The sequence below is a fragment of the Charadrius vociferus genome, unplaced genomic scaffold, assembly GCF_000708025.1.
Source record: "Charadrius vociferus isolate BGI_N301 unplaced genomic scaffold, ASM70802v2 scaffold213, whole genome shotgun sequence".
Lineage (NCBI taxonomy): Eukaryota > Metazoa > Chordata > Aves > Charadriiformes > Charadriidae > Charadrius > Charadrius vociferus.
The window spans coordinates 4,729,869-4,747,044 of NW_009647828.1; the positions used below are offsets into that span (position 1 = coordinate 4,729,869).

The 17,176-nt window shown below is 42.7% G+C and overlaps 1 protein-coding gene across 2 annotated transcripts in view; it reads left to right on the forward strand.

The window, feature by feature from the left end:
- Window positions 1–14,276: 14,276 nt before the first annotated feature.
- REEP1 (receptor accessory protein 1) overlaps window positions 14,277–17,176 on the forward strand; it is a 42,652-nt gene continuing 39,752 nt past the window's right edge. Inside the window, exon 1 of one of the 2 annotated variants that reach the window (XM_009882519.1) lies at window positions 14,277–14,343. The gene's annotated coding sequence lies outside the window, so the exon portion shown is untranslated. The remainder of the gene's footprint in view (window positions 14,344–17,176) is intronic. The other variant, XM_009882520.1, reaches the window with a different exon arrangement.

Consider the following 17,176-nt stretch of genomic DNA (forward strand, 5'->3'; position numbering starts at 1 on the left):
CAATTAACCATTTAACTTCAAAATAGCAATGCCTTGTTTCTGGAGAGTGGCATTTGCAATACTGTCATCCTTCTGTGTGAATCTTCTTGCCTGGGAAGGAGAACAAACACTGGACTGTGGCATTTAAACTATCAGTATTACAGTGAATAAGAAGTGATGGAAAAGCATACATGAGATAGCAGGCAGCGTGGGTGTTCCCATAAAAAGTATGAGCTGCCTTCTCAGGCAGCTGCTTGCTTAGAAATCTCTGTAATGGACTTGGAAGCATTGGCTGTCTTTCCCCTTTGCTTTCCTCTAAAGTTATTTCTGTGAAGTCTCCATCTGGCTCCTAAGCCTCAGTTTATATTTCATTTTATATTTTGTGTAGCTGCCAGCTGCAAGGTATATGCATGTGAGAGAAGGTGAGAAGGGAAAAGAGGTGAAGTCACTAAGCCAAAAGAAACAGAAGAGGCAAAGCCTTTACTGTTCTGAATCGTACTGACTTTGTATCCGAGCCTGAAACAAAGAGGTATTCCTCACAGTGTAAGAATGGAGCTATGCCTGTGTCACAGGCTTTGATCTGAACACATTTGTGTTTGGGGAAATGCAGACTAGAAGAGGGTGGCATGGCTTATCCCTTTTACTCTCTAATGCTCTCAGCCAAAGCCTGAAATTCAGAAAGATATGAGAAGTCTGGGAGAGGTCAAAATCAAATGCAAATGGGAACATGACATCTTCTGTGAGAATGAAGATTAAGTATCTGGGTAGCAATACTGCTGTCTGGAGGCATTACAAAAACCTGAGTCAAACCTCTTCACTAAATTGTGAGACTGGATTTAAAATCCTGACTTTTATAATATGCACAAATAGATATCTGTGCATCAGATCCTTTGATTTTTACTCTGAACCTGCAAGATTGTTTGTGTGCTCTTTTCTGAGAAACCATTAAGTCTGAGAATTTATTTGGAACTGAGATGTTCCTATAATTGCTTCCAAGAAATCACCTGATGAGATTAAATGAACAAATGTGAGAATTGGCAGTACTGTGGTACTAAGCTGCATTTACAGAGTGAGATCATCTAAGTGTAACGATGGAGGTGGTAAAGGCTAGCACAGAAGCATAGCCTGGAAATTGCAACTTCTGTTTCCAGATCTCACATTGGCTCTACCTGGGCTGTGACCAAGCTGCTGATTTCCAGTGGTGAAAACCATTTAATTTCCAGCATGGTCAATGGAACCTGTAGATGTTTGTCATCTCTGAAAACCGCCTGTTGTCTCAGGCTTCTCTAAAGATTTTTGCCCTAGGGATCTCTCGATCCGAATCTGTGATTTCCAGCTGATGTTGTGAAGCTCTCAGTCTGAAGTACTGCACTGTGAGGTGCTTCAGTAGACACCTGTCCTTGCTATTAAGTCTCTCCTGCACTTTAGGTAATGGCTGGTTGTTAAAAACTGATGAATAGTAGTAGTGCTATGAAAATTGATGTAAGCTAAGCAAAATGCCTTCCTCTGTCTTACCTTTAGTTAAGGGACTGAAATCTAGGGTCATTGGTATAACAGGAAAGTGTGGTAAGGTAGGAAAACACCAGAAATTAAACAAAAAAATCAGATGTTGGTCAAGAAATACAAAACCTGGAGATACTTAATGAGATAAAATCATTTGGGAGGAGCTGGGAAAGAATTGTCTTTTTTTGTAGCAGAAGAATATTAAGTTGTGGGATGAATCATGATGTAGGAAAATTACATAGAAATAAAGAGATTCCAAAGTTCAGAAGAGAAGCCTTGCATTTTAAGAAGCATCCTAGAGTGCTGCAGAAATGTGTCTGTATTTCTGTCTTGATGTGTACATTTGTACATATATACCGTTTGTTAAGTAAAGAACAAAGATACTTTAGAATCCTGTGCAAACTGCATGAGTTATATCTGTCACATGCACCTGCAAAGTGAATTGCAAGTCAGGAATTTTTAACTGGGGCTGTGGTTCTGGGCAACGTGCAAGTGTTACTGAGGGAATGGCATGAATTTTAGAGGCTATGCAACTGCATCTCCTCCTGAGAGTATATTAGTACACCCACACTGTACGCTGGTATGCTCCAAGCCAGAAACAGCGACAATATCCTGCCCAACAAGTTGAAGACACAACAGATGCAGCTTTTGCATGTCAGTGCTGCAGAATGGATGTCAAACCAGGGGAACGCTCGGCTGGGCCTCTGAGAAACCTGTAAATCTGAAATCTGTAAAATGGGGATATGAGAACTTAACTATTTCCCACAGGCTTGGAGAGAACTAGTTGAGGATAGTAAGACTTATAGAGATGCTGTATTTCGGTGCCTAGGGTCCTGCTGTGCACTCAGTTACAGACCTGCAAAGACTCTTAGTATTAGTCAGTCAGAGAAATTAAAGCTTCCTGAATCCTGGGGTATATATTTGTCCTGTTACTAACAGAGGTGAATCCTTTGAAAGTGCTGAATATAACTCTTCTTAGAATCAGTTTCATTTAATATTTCTTCATTTAACCTGAAAATACAATTCTTCAACTTCTAAAGGGTGAATTTAGGCACTGAGGTGGAGATTGTCATTTAAGGAAGCTCTTTAAACAAGTTTTAGCTCAGTCAAGGCTTTACTGGACCTTGCAGCCTCTGATCCTTTTAAAAATGATCATAGCATGACTATTAGCCTTGTGTATGGGTAACTTACTTTCTCTGTGAGGTTTCCAGCTCCAGCAAAAGAAGTGTCATGTTATCTCCAGATATGTGCCACAGGCTATGTTGTTTGGCATAGAAGTAAATAAGCTGATAATGACCTCCCTACTAGTGACTTTATGTAAGAATAGATCATGCAACAGCATTACCATAAAACCATTACATTTCGCAGCACGCTGCACAGTTAATGACACAAAGGCTTACACTGTGATATGTGGCTGTAGAGATAAGGGAAATTTAGCTCTTTCTCTAGCTCACCAAAAATGGCTAAACAAGGGAATCAAAGCAGTAAGTGTTTGTAAATATTCATCTCATCTCCCTCACCCATTTTTTAAAGCTCTTTGCTAATGGCAACCCAGTCCATGTAAAGTCCCAGAGTTAAGACAATGTGGTACTGTTCTTCACATACTTCTCTTGGCAGTCAAGTTTCGTTTTACAAGTAGCTAAGTGAGGTTTGTACTATTGCAGCAGCTTATTTGGAGCAGGGTAAAAGGAGCATTTTCAGAGTGCTGCTGTAGCATGACACTTATTAATTGTCATTTCATGACCCCAGCTTAGCTCCTTAGGGAGCGCACCACTTGCAAAGGAAAGGATGTGGTGTGGCTGAGCAAGAAGGTTCTCCAAGCAGCAATGAAAAGTCCCCTCATCATTCAGGGAGTGGGTCCCTGACTGTTCCTGATGGGAAGGGTGCAACGCTGCTGTTCTCCAGATCTCAATATGGTTTGGTTTACTAAGAGGGTTAGTCAGCACATTGAGAAAAGTGATTGTTTCTCTCTATGTGGCAAGCGTGAGACAGTGTCTGGCTGGAGTAGCGTGTCCCATTTGGGTCTCCCTAGTATAAGGAGGGCACTGGCAAAGTGCGGTGTGTCCGGTGGAAGGGGGCTGGAGCACATGGTACACCGGGACAGGTAAGCAGGCTAAGTTTGTACAGCCTGAAAAAGAGATCCTGAAGGGGAGGTCTAATTGCTGTCTTCAAAAATGGGTTGTTATAGAGAAGATAGAGCTAAGCTTTTTGTGGAGGTGCACAGCGAAAAGGTGAAAGGCAATGAACACAAGTTGCAGCAAAGGAAATTCTCTTTAGGTATAAAGAAAAAAATCCTTCAAAGCAAGAGTAAGCAAACACTGGAACAGGGGTCTGGAGGTGGAGATACTGAAAACTTGACTGGACAGGGTTTGGAGCATCCTGATGTAAACTTGGAAGTCGGTCTTGTTTTGGATTAAAGACTTGTAGAGTTCTCTTCCTACCTAAATTACTCTGTGATTTTAGTCTAGAGCACGCACATCTGTTTCTTATATAACGTTCACCATTCTCTCACTCAAACAGTTTCCAGTAGCACACTAAATAATATCTATCACGTGGGTTTTGCTCTTTCTCTTGTCAGATGGGAGACCATGGGGAAGAAATGTGTTTACAATGATTTGGTTTAGTGTTGATGGGCTTTTTAATATCTAAGCTGCTGTTTGTTGATATGGGAGAAAATGGGCTGAAGATTTGCATCTGGCAGAGCATTGGTGCTGGGTGAGTCTGGTTCCTCTGGAGTCTACCCTGGAGGAAGTTCTCTTACTCTCCAGTGGGCCCTAGTGATGAGACTCCTTGGCACAAAAGCCAAAATGTTGGCTGTTGCCTATATTCTACAGCAGAACTTCAGGATATTATATAGGCTCCTCTACCTGCTGATTTTTATCACTTATCCTAACACTATGACTTAGGATTATCCACTAAATGCTAGTTTTTCTTCTTATTTATTTTAATTAGAGTTGAAGCTGAATTTGGGGGTGTAGCCAGGAGATCTGATTATTCATTAGTGATCTGTGGCTTCAGTACAGAGGCTTGCTTTCTTCTGATTTCCTCCCCTGTATGTCTAGGTTAGACTGGAGGCTGGTCTGTATCAGTTTAGCTCCAGCTGGAGATCTCTCCTTGTTTATCTCAGTTGTACCATGCATTTCATTAAGATGCTGTTATTAGCTGCATAAAATGGAAGGATTAAAAAGGATGAATGAAATGAGAAAAGACCCTGGAGGAAAGAACTCTATTAAATTCACACCAGAAATCCTTGTCAAATGCATATGAGGAAATACTAGAAGTCTGTCTTTTTTAAGCTGTATGACAGTGTCTCATTTTCCTTTTTTTCCTTTTTTTTAAAAAATATACAGTCCTATTAAAAAAGCAGATGCCCAGCCCCTCCCTAAAATGTTGTTGTAATACCCAGAAGAAATACCAATGTGTGTCTGTGGGCCATAAAGAGAAATGTGGTTTGCATGGCCCATGAACTCCCTGCAATGTCACAGCTGTTATATATAGCATGTGGCATTCTGATACCCGTACTAACGAAAGCATTAAGATGGTCTGAATATTCTGAAATTACCTGTAGAATCATCTTGCCTTAGTTTTCCTACACTCTTGCTTTAAAACTGTAGTTGAAAACTGGGTACTCTTCATGCCTCTGACATGAGCTTCCTGTATAATTTCAGGTGGGTCTCACTGTCCTTATCATTTAAAATAGACATAAATAAACTACTAATGAAATAGAAATAACCAGAAATAAATGGAAGTCAAATCAGCTTTGATACTCAAGTCACTAATATTTATACTGCACTTTGAAATCCTTCTTTGAAATGTGTTATCAAAATGAGAAGAGGTGTTTTAAAGGTGGGTGTGGGGGGTTTGTTTGTTTTTTTTACTTAAGTATTAGTTAGATATCAGCTCTGGAACATAGAGCTTAAGACTGAGTTGGGCCCCACGTGTTTTCAATGTGGCTGGTGCCTCCAAATGTTTGGTCTTCCAGTTTTTGTGGTTAGTGTTCTAGAGTCCTCAGAGATGTAAGAAGTTAAGGTCAATTACTGATGGAAGGAGTTATGCTGTTTATTGTTAATTTACTATCATATTTATAGAAATGTCCTGACAGTAGAAAGATTTCCTCCTCAGGTTGCTTTGCGCCAACCTGGCCATGACGGTACCTGATACCTGTTCCTATACCAAACTGCTCTCCTTGGCTAGCATAGAGACTGAACCAGGGCTTCCTGTCCTCCTCCAAGAGCTTGCTGAGATCTCCGAGACCCTGTGCTACTCAGAACAGCCTTGGGACTGCTCGATTTGTGCCTGTGAATTGAACCATTGGTAACCCATGAGAAGTCAACGTTTTTCCATGGCTTTGGCTGAATATTGGGCAAAAGAGGACTTTTGGTTTGATTTTTAAATCACATTGGTGAGCTAAAATATTCCTTGCACTTGGTTAAGCCCTTCTAGTAATATTCTGTTCCCAGAAAGCCGAAGTAACATTACTCGAAGGAGATTGCATTGCAATTGATTTGGACAAATTATAGTTTCATTTAATTTTTTTATTCCTGTTTTCTGTCCCATGAGTACAACCCTAGAAGTTTAAAGCTGTCTTTCAGTGAGGAATAGACAAACAGGAACTTTTGTGTTTCTCACCACCTCCTCAGCCATTGGATGTTTGATGGTGAAAGACTTCCATGACCTGAACTGAGTTTTAGGATACAGAGTATAGGATTATGCTCTAAATTGGGATTTCTGTACGTGTTTATGCTTCCTAAAGGTTGATTCATGTAGCATCAGTTAAAATAACTCCAAAAGAATACTTACAGCATGGTCTCTGTGGTTTTGTATGGAAATAATGCAGAGCTGCTTTGTTGATATGCAATCCCTATGTTATACCTTTTTTAACCTAGAAATTAATTTGGTTAGGTTATATGTCTCTTTCTGTTCCTTTTTGTATCACGAGCCTACCATAAATCTGTAGGCTAACTCACAATACAGACTTCAAACCATCTGTCATCTCTGGATATAATGTCAGTGCTTCTAAAAAAGCCTTTTTCCACATAAACATCCCCCTCTCCAGAGTCAGGAAAAGCAGCCCTTCCCATTTAAAACATACCATTTAGTTTTCAAATTGCCATTTATTTGGCTTGGAAAAAGACAGGGCTCTCAAAGCAGGAACTATATGGCCAGTACTGGATAGGGAAAACATCAGGGGCACACGGATGCTAAGCCCTGCCTTTTTGGAGCAGTGAAGCTGCTGGTGAAGATCTGACCCGGTCACAGAGCAGACAGTGTTTTCTTCTCTAAATGCACAGATTTTATTCCCCTCGGTATCACACTTCGATGAATTATTTCTTCTCCCCCGAAAGGGTTGGAACGAAGCGGTGGGCTGTGCCAGTGCTGGGAGAAAGCTCAGTGCTGTGGACTGCTTTCTCGTGCCGTCTTGCTCAGCCGAAGCAGGGAGAGGGGAGGAGCAGGGACAAGACAAATGCCTCTGATGAAGCCCACGAAACACTATCTCTTGCAGGCAGCTGCTCGGAGCCTCGTGGTGTGTGCCAGGCTCGGCGTTCCTATCAACCCGCAGCTTCTCACCCATAGGTCGGGGTCCCACACCAGCCCTACAGACTCTCAGTGCAGACCCTTCCTTTAAAGCATTGCCTTGGGGGCAAACAAATTCCCCTTGCTTGTCAGCAGCCCATCTCCACTGGGCTAGCCAGCTTCACTGAAAGCAGCGTGAAGCAGAACAGACCAGCTTAGCAAGCCGTCTACCTGCAATATATTTGTTTCCTAAAATAGCTGCAGAGCCATGGGGTATTTTTATAGCTGCTACACAGGCCTTTTCTGTTCTGAAGGACTGTAAAGAAAACTTCAAAGCATTAGCTTGTGTGTAAAGTGGTACGATTCTGTCTGAGTTTGAAGACAGCCTGGAATAATAACCCTGGGAAGGATGAAGTACCTGCTTAATCTCAGTTGGGCTTTAAATGACACTCAAGGGTGTCAGTGTAAATATCGTCCCTGTGAGACCCGTCCCTGCTGGTAGTTTTAGTAGGAATGTCAGGTTTTAGTAGGAATGTCAGGTTTTAGTAGTTATCAGGCGTGTTATCTTAATGATCCCAGTATTTTACAAGGTCTCTCCATCAGTGGCATTGTTATTTGAGCATTTCTATCTTCTGCCTATAACCAGAAGTGGGGAAAAGGAAATGACGTTTACCTCCTTTAGACAAGTCTGGATGTAGGATCTCAGTGTGAGTAAATGTGAGAATTGTGCGATAGCTCCAGGATGGCCACGGCCACTTCCTCCACCCATCCTCCTCGTCACACCTCTTCACATGTTTATGCCTGGCTGTCTTCCAGCTCCCATGTGAGGAGTGCCCTGGCTGAGAGAGAGAAGAGGGGGGCGGAAAAAAAAAAAAGGTAGTGTCAACTGGAGAGGAGTATGTGCTGCTTTAGGAGGATCAAGACTGCTTAAATTAGAAGCATTAAGGACAGCCCTTGCTCCTTCTATTTCTGCTGGAAGGACAGTTGAGTGTCCCTTTACCCCGCAGTTACACCAAGAGAAACGATTAGGTTTCACCATGCATTAGGTTGCATTAACCAAGACGAAGTTTCCAGTTTGCTACTGTAGTAGCCTGGCTAAGAAGTCAGAGGTGGATCTGGACGGAAAGCAGAGCATCTTTGTGTTACACGCAGTTCTCTGGGGACTGTCCTCTGTTTCCTTGGTGCTGTGGGTGTGCATGGGGCTTCAGAGCTGCTCACGAGGACAAGGTCTCAGCAGCTCAGAAGAGCTAAGCAGGTCACCCACCGAGCAGGTGGGAAGGAATGTTTCCTAAAGCAGAGGGGTGTGCTGGGTGACTGTTCAAGTGGAGCTTTACACCTTGTTAATACCCGTGGAGGCGGTGTACAACTGGCCGAGTGACACAGGTGCAGCTGTCCTCAGCAGCACTGAACCAACCCTGCGTGGATGTTTGATTCCAGTTGCAAATGTAGTTTGACGTGAGCCTAATCTGTCTTAGGGGTGTCAGCATCCAGCACTTTCCTCGAGGAATTTTTTTGTCACTGAGGCACTGTGCGCCTTTGGTATTCTTGAAGTGTATTGTGGTCTCAGGCTGGCACGGCCAGGTATCCACATCTACTGGGGCCCAGGGTGGGCACGGCATCAGCTGTCATCCTGAGGGTGAACAGGCAAGTTCCTGGCTGCCCTGGAGCCAATGTGCAGGACCTGTTCTGCTGCATAACCACCACAAAGAATCTGCAGGAGCCATCTCCCAGGGAATACCAGCTCAGAGCCTCCTCCTCTGTAGCAGGTGCTTCCTCCACCCCAGTGCCTTCTTGGATATCAGGCATTTGGCCTGTCAAGGGGCTTGCATTAACCCTTTCCCTGACCTTGTGTGCTGCTTATTTTCACATCCCTAGCTGTTGGATTTAAACTGGGAGCCTTTGGTGCAAAGACAGTGCCGTTTATTTTTAATCTGTGGCATTGTGTGAACGTTAATTCGGGCTGATAATAAGGAATGCAAACCTATTGGCACCCTTCTTGGTGGTTTCAGCGAGGAATGCTGGCGTGGTGACAGCTCAGCTGCTGCTCTGTGCGTAAGAAGCACGCACTAGCCAGTGAACATGTTGAGGAAATAGGAAATATTTCAGTGATTCCTAAATGTGTCCATCCCTGTGTTTGAGCAGAAGTTTGCCATCTTGGCTGCTGTGTGCCAATGATATGGAAACATTAGTTATTTCTGGGCAAAATAAGGGCTGTTCTATTTCTGTTGTAGTAGTACAATGTTCTCAATGTTTGGGCAGCCCAAACGCCGCTTGTGGCATGGTAACTAGATGAGCAAAACTTGGGTGGCTTGGGATGTGGATGATGCCAAGCTGGTATATTTGTAACAGTAGGTTACCATCCAGAAAATACCTGTGTGGTTAAAAATACCTAAGAGAATGGATGTGCAGACATTCCTGGAGATAACCTGAGTCCTGGCCAGTACTCCTGAGAGTCTTTCCATTTATTTCCATGGCTGCTGTACAAAATGGGAGAGTTAATTTTACAGGTAAATGGCTGTAAGACCAGGCCCCTCCTGAGGAAAATAGCATCACCAAATCATCAGTACTCCAGATGTCATGTCCGGCCCTCCCAGGTCCTGGTACCAGCTCTGATGTTGATCTCCAGGCTAACACCTGGATGCTATTAGGAATATTGTCAAGTCTGGTTTAGCCTGTGTTCTGTGGTGGTCAGATCACTGTGCTAGCAGATCTGGAGAAGGAATAAAAGGATATAGTAGCCAGGGCTGGCTGTGGCTGTACTGGTAAGTGGAGGCAGGAGGAGGTTAGGTGATGGTACAGCTGCTCCCCTGGAATATGACAGATATTGCTAAAGAGGAGCCAACAGTTTGGTTGCTTTAATATTCCCCTGATAATCAGGAAGCCCCACAATATAGGAAGCTTCATGCTTTCCTGTCTCATTTAGTGGTAAACTTGAATAATGAAAACCAAAACCAAACCTCAAGTCCTATGTAATGTAATTATATAAATAAACATAGTTATTCAGTTCCACAGATTAACTCCTGGTGATAGAGAGGGTTTTCCCCTCCTTTTTGACTTTGTTCTCTTGATTCAGTTGAACATCCCCTTATGCTGCATAAGGAGTAGAAGCAAATAACCTCAGTTATTTGTCTTTGCAAAAGAAGCAATCACAGCATTTACAGTCATTCCTATGGATGTTTCCCAGTGCTCTTCCACACACTTTCGTTGCCCTTCTCCTTTCCCCTTCTGCCTCCGCTGTGTCCCTTTTGACAAAGAATGACCGGAAATGCACGTAGCGGTCCAGATTGGGGATTGCTGCTTCTGATGTGCCTAATAGGATTATAAGATCTTCAGCATTAATCCTTATCCTATTCTTCAGGGAGACTAACCTTTTACTTAGATTTTTGCCTCCTGTTGCATAATTAGTTAACTCTTCAGTGATTTCTTTACAGCTGCTGTTTTGTCCTTTTTCAAGGCAATTGTAATTGATGTAGACCTCCAGCACGGAGCAGTGTAAGAATTGTTAGACTATTGTGGTTATTTGTTTAGTACTGCAAGCGAGCTTTTCCCAACTCACTGATGAATGTCACTACTTCCTTGCCTTTCCCTGTAACCTTGAGGGTATGTTTTTGTTTTAGCCCAGACTGTAAGAACACGTCTCTCTAGCTTTAAACATAGCAATTACTACATCAAACTCTGGGAGTCCCTGGTTTGCTGATCAGGATGTATGCTTCTGCTTTTGCACAGAGGGTAAAAGAGCCAAGGCTTTCCAGGGTACATAGCTCATTCAAAGGAGCTTTGAAAGATGGAAATGGGTGGGGAGTGGGTTGACTCTGTATTTGTAGCCTGGTTTCCTAAGGAAATGAGGCTTAAGCAGTCTGTTTTTCCACTGCTTCTAACTTTTGGATCTGCAAAGTAATTGTGGCCAAAATAGATGGGTCAGAGAGCTCTCAAATATTATGTTTCTACATTATTCATAAGAATTAGTTGCTGGGAAGGAGATTGTCTCATAGCAGTGCCTGCCAGGAGGTAAAAGCTGCAGTGTTAACTGCATAGGTAGGTTGTTGATTTAGCTTACCAACTGGTAGGCACCAGTCAGAATCAATGCATGTACTACAGAAGGAATCATAGCACATGTCGTTTCCAGTTCAGCTGGCAGTGGCAGGAGGGAACTGAGGGTCTGTGCTGCTATTTTGAGGATGCGTGGAGGAAAGCTGAAGGTCCTGTGGTGTGGTTCAGAGACCGTCAGGTAGAACTGGAGTGTTGCAGAAGAAGATGAGAAAAATGAGGGGGAACTGGGGAATGTGATGGTTGGAATTTGTGTGGTGTGGGCTGTCAGGGTAACTGTCAGGAAGCAGCTTGTTTTAGAGGTAATGGGCTGATACGCAATGGAGGAGCAAGGAGCACAGGAACTCCAGGGTGTGGAAGAAGACATACAAGGTATATCAGAGTAAGAAGCTCGTGGCACTATAGCCATTAAAGGAGATAAGAGACTGAGGTGGGGTGTGATAAAAGACCAAACCAATAGTAGGTAGGAGCAACAACAGTTTTCAGGCCCTGGAAGTCAAGGATAGGAGTATTATTACTTTAGCTTGGTAGGCAAGGGTCACCTCTGGGTGCATGTGTGTGTAAGAGGCAGGGGGAAGAGGTTTAAACACTGTTGTGTCCAGGTGGGGTAGAGAGCAGTAAAGCACGCAAGGGAGGCTGGAAAGAAGACTTAGACAAGAAATGGCTTAGTGGCTTGGACAGAGGGACAAAATATCAGCCTTGGTTTTGTGTATAGTGTGCAGAAAGAGTGATTTGGCAACAGTCTGAGCATGGGGACAAAGGAAAGCATGAATCAACGATAACTTTAAATATACAGGAAGCTTGGATGAGGGGGAAGAGAGAAGTATTGTCTTCAGCAGGGGAGAGGAACCGAGGGAAGAGATAGAGGATTGACGTGTGTGTTTGAATTAAATCAATTGTACTCAAGCCTGATCCGAAGCCCTCTGAAGACAGTAACCTCAAGAAAAAATTTTGGAATATGCCCATGTGCAGGTATTTGTCTCCAAAATCCTGAATATGCTTTACAGAAATGCCTAAACATCTTTTGTAGGGTGTATCTAGAGGTTAAGCGACTCCAAGCCACATAGTAAGCTACAGCAGTGACAAGACTGGGATCCAACATTCCTTAAAACAGTTTTCAGTCTGGTAAACCATAGCAGTAATAAATGTCCATATATGCACACAACACGCTACCAGGCAAATCAGTGAAACTCTCAGTCTCCAATTTAGGGAGAGCACATCACCTTATTAACTGTCCCTTGCTCTGAATATGCAAAATTATTGCACAGTTTCCTTCCCTCATAGGATTTTTTTTTTCAAGTGTTTATTGTCTGCAACTAATTCTTTTCTAGTGATCACGTAAACTGTTTGCTTCTTCAGGATCCAGTTACTTTCTGTTACCAGTACAAACTGAGGAAATGAATATCAATCATTCAGTGATTATTTGCAGGAAATAAAAGCGTGAGATGGCAGCTGGCCTGGGCCAAGAAGGAAGGACAGAAATGCGGTACTTTTTATAAGTAGAGCCAAAAATATTATTCATGCGCTCAGCTGTTAGTTTCTGAATATTGTGGAGCTTGCTTCCTTTTGTGAGCTCTACCTTCTTTGGATTAGGTCCTGCTACCATTGAACTCAGAGGGAATATTTGTTATTAGCTTCAGTGAGAACAGGATCAAGCTATTGTTTGTGTGTTGTTCCTTGCCTTAACTGATGTTGCAGTTTGTTAAGATACTGCAAGGGACAAAAATGTATGTGGTTTCCCAGAACCTTTCTGAGCATTTGTATCTAATCCTTGCATATAGCACAGCCCCTGTAGGTGAAAAATGTTCAGAGCTGACTGTTTCCAGCAAAGCATTTTGAAGCCAGTGTGAAGCCTCTGCAAAATACTGAATCTCTTCACTCAGTAGCTGCTTTTCTGAGGTCTGCTTTGTGCTTCAGGTTTTGCTAAGCTATGCTACAGTAAGCATGATGAATAGCACGCAAATTGTCTTCGGTCACTGCTTTGGAAATCAAGATGTGTGCTGGCTCACCCCATTCTTTCACAAATACCTTCTTGAGCTACAGGAAGTATGATGGTACACCATATCCCAGAATGTTAATTTTTAATGTCTTGTGCATGTAATGGACTCAACTGTAATTATGAGTCCCACGGCACACGAACGCTGCTGGCAAGATGGAAAAGACGACTGTGGGTCCATGTGGCTTCACAATTAGGGATTGAAACATTGATCATTTCCAGTCCCAAGAGCAGTGGAAACAGCTGTATGAATTTAAAGCAAAAGCTCCAGTGGAAAGAGGGGTAGTTGCAAGCCAATAACCATTCCCCTGCAATCTATTAAATTCAGACTTTGCAGCATCATCCTACTGCATTGAATAAAACTCACTGAAACCTGGGCAGGGCAAAGTGGTTTTGACAAGCCTATGCTTATGTCCAGAATAATCGAAGTGAATGAGCTGCTAGGCAGTGATGCAGAGAGGAGTTAGTATAAAAAAATCTCGATGTTTCTCTCAGTAGTGCTATTTTTAACTTACGGATCCTTATTTCTTTCTTACATGAAATCTTGAAGCTGACAGCATCCTTTCCAGACTTGAAAATTAAAGGAAACTGTCTGAAAGAACAGTAGAACTGGGGTTTTTAGGTCTAATCCTGTTGGTGTATCTTGGTGGGCAAATTTCTCCTTCTTTGACGAGCATAAATTGACTTTACCAAACAGTGCAGGGCTCTTCCCTGTAGCAGATTTAATGTAGGATAAGGCCCAGCATTCAAAACCTTGTGTCGGTAGAACTCCTTCAGCTTTTCAGAGTAATGAGTAGAGGTGGAAGGGATTTTAGACAAATGATTCTTATTTTGTCCTGCCTCTGAAAGCAAGACTCCTATGTTCCTGGTGTCATAGCAGTTTAATTTGAAATCAGATTTTCATTTTCTTTTTAAAAGTGTGGTGGCCTTTTTTGGTTTGGTTTGGTTTGTTTCCTTTGTTTTGTGTGTAATTCATAAGGTACAGCTGTGGAAACCGTTGCAAAAGGAAAGTCAACCTGAATCCCTGCTCTTCATTCATGTCACTGGCAATAGTTTCTCTGAATTCAGTGATGCAAAATCACTCCTGTACTGTACTTAGTGCACTCAAGCTTAAATCACATCCTAATGCTTTTCACTAGTGCAAGAAACACATTTAACAGACAGGAAAAAAATATATCTTTCTCTGTGACTGGAAATCAATTTAATCTATTTGTTGTTTGTTTTTTTCCAGGCTTATATTTGGCACTCTTTACCCCGCATATTATTCTTACAAAGCCGTGAAATCAAAGGACATCAAAGAATATGTGAGTAATGAGGTTTGTGACTGTGCTGCAGGGTTTGTTTTCTAAGATTGCTTCTCACCACATTGTAAAGGTGTTGCCTGTATTCTGGGAAAGCTCATAAACCAGTAAGGGGAAGGCTGGCCTGAAGGTGGACCAGCTGATTGCTAGGCACAAGACTCAAATAAGGAGACTCGGGTTTGTGCTTCTGGCTCCTCTGCAGAGTTGATGTGCTCTTTGACAAATGTATGCTGTTTCTCTGGTGGTGCGAGCTATATACGGCTGACTTAAAAGGTGTTTGGCATCCAGAGCTTTGCGTGTTTTCCTTTGTTTCTGAAGAGCAGCATAAATCAAAGCCTTTTTGAAAAGCCTTGAAGCTTTAGCTGCTCATTCAAAACAAGGATCAGAGGAAGCAAATGTGACTGAATCCTCACATAGAAACATCCTTCCTTGTGGGATGACCTATTTACAGGCAGGTCTGGCAACTGGGTGTGCTGTCCTGTCCTTTTGCTGAGAAATCTTCCCCGGGCCCCAGTTTCTAAAGGCACATGGGACCATCAAGGAAGTGAAATGTGGGAGAATCAAAACCACTTGGATGCTGTTGGGTTCCAGTAAGATTTGTAGTGCCCTTCACAACCTGAGCTCTAACTTCGCTGTTCAGCCTCCAGATCTTGACTCTTCAATCCTCTCAAGATCCCAAGGATAACAAGCCCATTTTCTCCTCTGGGTAGCAGCACAGATGGCTATCCCATTAAGTCCTTAGTGAAAGTCAAACTGGGTCTCATTGTGTTGCTGAGATTTTTGCTTTCTGTCAGTCCCTTCCTTCAGATAATGTTTTTGGATATTTTGGGAATCATAAGTGTTACAGAACACATCAGATACTTAAGGCAAAATGTCCCCGCAGACCTCGCACAGCTGTGCTTCTCAAGGTTTGTACACACTTTACTTGGAAATGCTGAAGATGTGCGCTAGCATCCCCAAGCATTGTGTGCCACTGATACTTGATGTTTTCATAGTACCTTTATGGAAACTATTTTGTTGAAGGGTCGAATTCCTGTTGGGAATTCAATTGCAAAAGAGGAACTCCGGTCAGACACATGAGGACATGACCCAAATGTGGGAACAGCTAATCTAAGACCTGGTCTGCACTGTAGTAATTTACACTGACACAGTACAAACTCTTCATGAACTAGTCAAAACTTATATCACTGTAGTTTATTTTTATTTTGCTTGGTAATAGCCATTTTGATAAATGGTGTTTTAGGCTGATTCAAGCCCATCCGCACCAGGTCTTGGTTTGTGTTTAAAAGTTTTGCTGGCAGTAATGTCTAACTGACAGAACTGTGCTGGCAGTGAGGTTTTGAGGGAGTCACAGTTATGTAAAAAGTCTGGCAGAAGCTGCCCTGGGAAGACAATGCTGTCAGGCATTTGGCAGTGCCATTCTACAGCTGTAACACTAAATATAAATATACATGTAAATCCCAGCAGAGCAGTTATATAGCTGAATGACAGGTGCTCAGGGAATAATTTCAGTACCTGCATGGAGATGGAGAGAGAATACAGGTACTGTCCCCACTGCATTGGGGAGAAGATGGAGGAAAGCCATTTCAGAACTGGTGAGATCCAGATTTATTGCCACCTCCGTTCTCCCATCCCCAGAGGAGCACCTGGTGTAGGTATCCCTCTTGTACTGCCTTATTTCCAGCCTTCCCTTATTCTGTTGCAATTATCCCAACCTTAGGTAACACGGTCCAGTTCTCTAATTCATGGATTTTCATGGTTTTTACTTCCTTAAGCTTTCTCACATTCCAGCAAAGCTGCTTAAGGATGTCCATTTCTAAATATAGCTTATTAGACAACAATTTTCAGTTAAATTAACGACTTGTGTCTTACCATCGCTTTTCCTGTGGAGAGAGATTCTTAAAGCTGTTTGAACTGTAAGTTTTGAACTTTAAGTTTTACAGTTTTACAATGAAAAAAAAATGGAAAAGGGAGAATAAAAGGTTTCACTCTCATCTCCAATACTTGGAAATTATTCCTTACATCATCTCTGTGGCAACAGTGCCACAGAAGAGCAGCACCACATCACTTGATAAAAATCACTGGAAGTGCTGATGGCATATGGCAAATACGTTGTTTCTTTACAGCCCAAGAACCAATACTGCATACATCAGTGTAGTTTAGCTGTGCTTTTAAATGCCGTTTAGTGCTCAGTGACAAAAATCCCCAGATTAGTGAATTACTCGAGATACTACAGTTTTCCTGACCAAGTCCCGGTCCCCAAAGACTCTTTTGGTGTCTGTCACTATCACTGCAAAAGAGACCGTCCATAAATTGCCCACCAAGCGATCCACCCCACAGTGGAGTTACCATAGTTGAACACCGTGACAGCACGGCACATGCTTTCACTACCAGCGTGAGGTAAAATGCTCTCACCTAATCCCCAGGTAGGGGATTTAAGCTGATGTACTTGCCCATGTTGCTGCAGTGGGCTCAGGGTGTGGATGTGAGAAAGCACTGCTAATTCAATAAGATTGTGCTCCTGAGCCCTGCATCATGGGATGGGCAGTATAGAATCATAGAATTGTTATGGCTGGAAAAGACCTTTAAGATCATTAAGTCCAACCATTATCTCACTCTACCAGGCTGACTTCTAAACCATGTCCCTGAGCACCATATCTAGATGGCTTTTAAATACATCCAAGAATGGTGATTCAACCACTTCCCTGGGCAGCCTGTTACAGTCAGCAACCCCAAGTCCCTCAGCCGCTTCTCATAAGACTTATTCTCAAGACTCTTTACCAGCTTCGTTGCCCTTCTCTGGACCTTCTCCAGCACCTCAATGTCCTTCTTATAC